At 38.6% G+C, this 5,000-nt stretch overlaps 2 long non-coding RNA genes across 2 annotated transcripts in view; one reads left to right on the top strand and one right to left on the bottom strand.

Annotated features, from left to right (window-relative positions):
* LOC133658180 (uncharacterized) overlaps positions 1-5,000 on the bottom strand; it is a 28,226-nt gene that overhangs the window by 6,276 nt on the left and 16,950 nt on the right. The gene's annotated exons all lie outside the window — the stretch shown is intronic.
* Positions 536-5,000, top strand: part of LOC133658179 (uncharacterized) — a 6,247-nt gene continuing 1,782 nt past the window's right edge. The window contains exons 1-2 of the long non-coding RNA XR_009827412.1: positions 536-1,089; positions 1,125-5,000. The exon at positions 1,125-5,000 is cut by the window's right edge and continues 1,782 nt beyond it. This is a non-coding gene — a long non-coding RNA (uncharacterized LOC133658179). The remainder of the gene's footprint in view (positions 1,090-1,124) is intronic.

The following is a 5,000-nucleotide window of genomic DNA, read 5'->3' as shown; positions in this document are numbered from 1 at the left end:
AACACATTTCGGGAGAACATCCGCACCGTAACACAACAGAACAAATACCCAGAACCCCTTGCAGCACTAACTCTTCCGGGACGCTACTATATACACCCCCAAATTCCAAGCTGCTGTTTTGAGGCATGTTAAAAAAAATAATGCACTTTGTGACTTCAATAATAAATATGGCAGTGCCATGTTGGCATTTTTTTTTTTCCATAACTTGAGTTGATTTATTTTGTAAAACCTTGTTACATTGTTTAATGCATCCAGCGGGGCATCACAACAAAATTAGGCATAATAATGTGTTCATTCCAACACTGTATATATATCGGTATCGGTTGATATCGGAATCGGTAATTAAGAGTTGGACAATATCAGAATATCGGCAAAAAATACATTATTGGACATCTCTACTCACAAGTATGAAACTACTTTTTTAAAGTAATAATTTCTTACTTCAAGCATGAAAAAAAAAATCCTATCTTGTCAAGATAATGGCACTAAATTTAAGAATATTTTTCAACATATTGAGCAAAAAGGTCTCTTTTTTTCTACCAAGAAAAGTGCACTTGTTATTAGTGAGAATATACTTATTTTAAGCTATTTTGGGGTTAATTGAGGTTAGCTAATTAGGGACCCCTTTGGGACAGAGGACCCTATTGTATTTGTAGCGTTTTATTATTATACCCCCTTAACATGCTTCAAAACTCACCAAATTGGACACACACATCAGGACTGGCGAAAATTGCGCTCTAGCGCCCCCTAGGAAGAAAACACAGACAAACAAACAAAAACCTCTATGTAGGTCTCACTTAGACCTATATTTCATATACTGACAACACCTGGCAAAAATCAACAGGAAGTTTGCAATTCCCCCTTCAAAACAAAAGTTGTGTAAAAACAGTCACCTTTTTTCAAACATTATCTCCTCTGAGCGCGTTTGTCGTGTCGGCTTCAAACTAGCACAGGAGAGAGATTGAACCCTTCTGATTAAAAGTTGACAAACGAGTTTTAATTACTGCTCCGGTTTGGATTTTATGAGCCTTCAAAGTCGGTCCCGTCCATCACTGCTTGCAGCTTTAATTAGGGTCCGCCCTGTACCCTGTATAAAGGACTCCCACAGGGAGTCCTTTATACAGGTACAAAGGAACATATTGTTATTGTAAGGTTTTATTATTCTTTCTTTATTCTTCCGCAGCTTGGCGCACTACTTTGCCCCCCTTAACATGCTTCAAAACTCACCAAATTTTTTACACACATAAAAAACCGCGAACAAAACTCTTTAGTAAAAAAAACAAACCCCAAAAATCAAAACTGCGCTCTAGCGCCCCCTAGGAAGTAAACTGCCTCTAACTCCCACTAGGAAGGCCGTAGAGACATGAAACAAAAACCTCTATGTAGGTCTCACTTAGACCTACTTTTCACAATTTTAACATCCTCGGGTAAAAATCAACAAGACAAAAAATTACTAAAAACACTAATTTTTGCCTCTTTGAGCTGTAATTTCAATCCCTTAAAATACTTCAAAACTCACCAAACTTTTCACACACATCGGGACTGGTGGAAATTGCGATCTAAAAAAAAACCTAACCCCAAAACTCAAAATTGTGCTCTAGCGCAATTTTTGAATAAAACAGAGACAAAACTGCTCCTCAGAGGAAAACTCTGACAAAACTGCTTGTAACTTCCGGTAGGAACGTCTTAGAGACATGAAACAAATACCTCTATGTAGGTCACACCTAGACCTACATTTTATAGATTGACATCCTTCAGCAAAAATCAACAGGAAGTTTGCAATCCCTCCTTCAAAACAAAATTTTTGTTAAAACCGGTCACCAAACATCAAACATTATCTCCTCTGAGCGCGTTTGTCGTTTCGGCTTCAAACTGCTACAGGAGAGAGATTGAACCCTTCTGATTAAAAGTTGACGACGGCGTTTCGTTAAGAGCTACCGTTTAGATTTTACGTGCCTTCAAAGACCCGCAGCACTAAAGCTGCACAGTCTTCAAAGAAAACAACCACTGTGCCGCAACACCTAGGAAAAAAACACAGACACAACTTCCTCTAACTCCCAGTACGAATATCGTAGAGACACGAAACAAAAACCTCTATGTAGGTCTCACTCAGGACTACCACTGGACAAAAGTATTGGGACGCCTAGGACTAGCACCTGCCAAAATGCGGACCCGACCAACGCTGCTTGCAGCTTTAATTATTATTATTCTTTATTATTATTATTCTTCCGCAGCTTGGCGCACTACTTTGCCCCCCTTAACATGCTTCAAAACTCACCAAAATTTACACATACATACAAAAACTGGGACAGCACACTTTAGGCAAAAAAACCAAACCCCAAAAATCAAAATTGCGCTCTAGCGCCCCCTAGGAAAAAACAAAAACAAACTGCGTGTAATTCCCACTAGGAAGGTCGTAGAGACATGAAACAAAAACCTGTATGTAGGTCTCACTTAGACAGGCAAAAACCAACAGGAAGTTGGCAATTTCCCCTTCAAGACAAAAAATGACTAAAAACACTAATTTTTGCGTTTTTGAGCTGTAATTTGACCCCCTTAAAAAACTTCAAAACGAACCCCAAAAATCAAACTTGCGCTCTAGCGCCCCCTAGGAAAAAACAAAAACAAACTGCGTGTAACTCCCACTAGGAAGGTCGTAGAGACATGAAACAAAAACCTGTATGTAGGTCTCACTTAGACCTACAATTCATAATGACACATCTTCGGGCAAAAACCAACAGGAAGTTGGCAATTTCCCCTTCAAGACAAAAAATGACTAAAAACACTCATTTTTGCGTTTTTTGAGCTGTAATTTGACCCCCTTAAAATACTTCAAAACTCACCAAACTTTTCACACACATCGGGACTGGTGGATATTGCGATCTAAAAAAAAAAAAACGAACCCCAAAACTCAAAATTGCGCTCTAGTTTTACTTGTTTTGGAAAGTCTCGACATGCCAAATTTTCTTGTTCTATTGGCAGATAATTTGGCTTAGTTCAAATAAAATACCCCTCATTTTTGTATTATTTTTTCTTGTTTTTGAACACTGACTTTTTGCAGTGAGAAGAATGATCTTAATCAGGCAGAAAATAAGCAAATATCAGCCTTATTTGAGATATTTCATCTTACTTAAGATTTTTTGCAGTGTAGATTGATGCAGTTTCTTTAAGATTGGTGCTCCCAACCTAAGTTATTAATATTTAAGAAGTATTTTTGCCACTTTAAATGATAATGATAAATGGGTTATACTTGTATAGCGCTTTTCTACCTTCAAGGTACTCAAAGCGCTTTGACACTATTTCCACATTTACCCATTCACACACACATTCACACACTGATGGCGGGAGCTGCCATGCAAGGCGCTAACCAGCAGCCATCAGAGGCAAAGGGTGAAGTGTCTTGCCCAAGGACACAACGGACGTGACTAGGAAGGTAGAAGGTGGGAATTGAACCCCAGTAACCAGCAACACTCCGATTGCTGGCACAGCCACTCTACCAACTTCGCCACGCCGTCCTTTAATGTTTTATTCCAAAGTAAAATCAATATAACTTAGGTTATGGATGTTCTCTAGAGTCGAACCATATTCTATATGTGGAAACATTTCATTAACGGTGCTTTGGTACTTTCTTTTTTCTCCAATTTTTGTTGTAATATTTCAGTATGTGTGATAAGAGTTTGCATGAAAGACTACCATACAGTACAGTACAGTACAGTACCAGACGGGCTCATGTTCCACACACAAAGGCTGTTTAATTCTTTGTATCACTCTTTGTGTGACATGGTCTAACTTGTTCAGGTTTGCCTCTCCAGCTCAGTGCAAAAACAAAACTATTGTCCTTTTTTCCTTTTGTATCATTGTAAATATTGTGGTCATGAACTCAGAAGTGCTTTACTGCTGCTAGTAGAAAGAGTGTTAAAGCCTTAAAAATGTACATTTTGTGAATACTGTCGTGTTGCGGTCCTTTAAAGTGACAGTGTCGCCATCGGATGTAGCATACTTGAACGTACAAGCGGCTCCGCTCTTTTGTTATCCTCGACTAACTCCAAAATCTGTCAGCTCCCGTAGAAATGTGCAAAAACAGAATACAAATATTAGGGCCCACCTCAAGGAAATAACTCAGGAAGAGTCATTGAAGTCACGCTCGGAGCCTTTTTCTTTGTTTCGTGTCGTACTTGCACAGTGTTTTCCGTACATTAGGAGTACTTTGAGGTAGATGATGTCATCCCTTTCTGCTTTTCCCTTCCGAGTTGCCTTCGCCAATGACGGCGTGTCGTTGTTGTTGTTTATTCACGCGGCATATACCAAATTGTGCTCTGATGCTGTCACTCTAAAGGAGCTGGTGGTCGTAGAGAAGGAAAAGAATGCAGTTTTCCCTCGTCTTACATTCCCCCTTTTTTTGTTGGTCCAAAGGTTGTTTACTCGTGTGTGAATAATTCTCATAAGCAGTGCCATTTGTGTTGAGATTATGTTTATAGACCTAGGCCTTGTTGGAAGTGTGTGTGTGTGTGTGTGTGTGTGTGTGTGTGTGTGTGTGTGTGTGTGTGTGTGTGTGTGTGTGTGTGTGTGTGTGTGTGTGTGTGTGTGTGTGTGTGTGTGTGTGTGTGTGTGTGTGTGTGTGTGTGTGTGTGTGTGTGTGTGTGTGTGTTGTATTTCTACCCTTCTTGAGACGTCAACAAGGAAAAGTATCTTCCATAGGAGAAGGAGAAGTGATGACATAAATCATGCTCCCAATAACATTGCATCTAATAGAGAATGTCTGGTCAACATATGAAATAACAAGTGTGTGTAAGGAATTTAAATGCGCCCTGTTTCGCCAAAATGAATTAAATAATTTTTTTATAAATATGTATATAGAGACATACTGTAATTGTGAATTAAGTAATAACTTGAAGTAAATAATAAAAATTAAAAACCAATTAGAAACAAAAAATTAAGCTTACCTATTTTATATTTGCACAATATGTATATATTATTGATGTAAAAATGTGTAGTACTCC

This window comes from Entelurus aequoreus, linkage group LG10, assembly GCF_033978785.1.
Source record: "Entelurus aequoreus isolate RoL-2023_Sb linkage group LG10, RoL_Eaeq_v1.1, whole genome shotgun sequence".
NCBI lineage: Eukaryota > Metazoa > Chordata > Actinopteri > Syngnathiformes > Syngnathidae > Entelurus > Entelurus aequoreus.
Note: the sequence above shows the minus strand (reverse complement) of the source record. Positions and strands in the feature narration are given on the sequence as shown.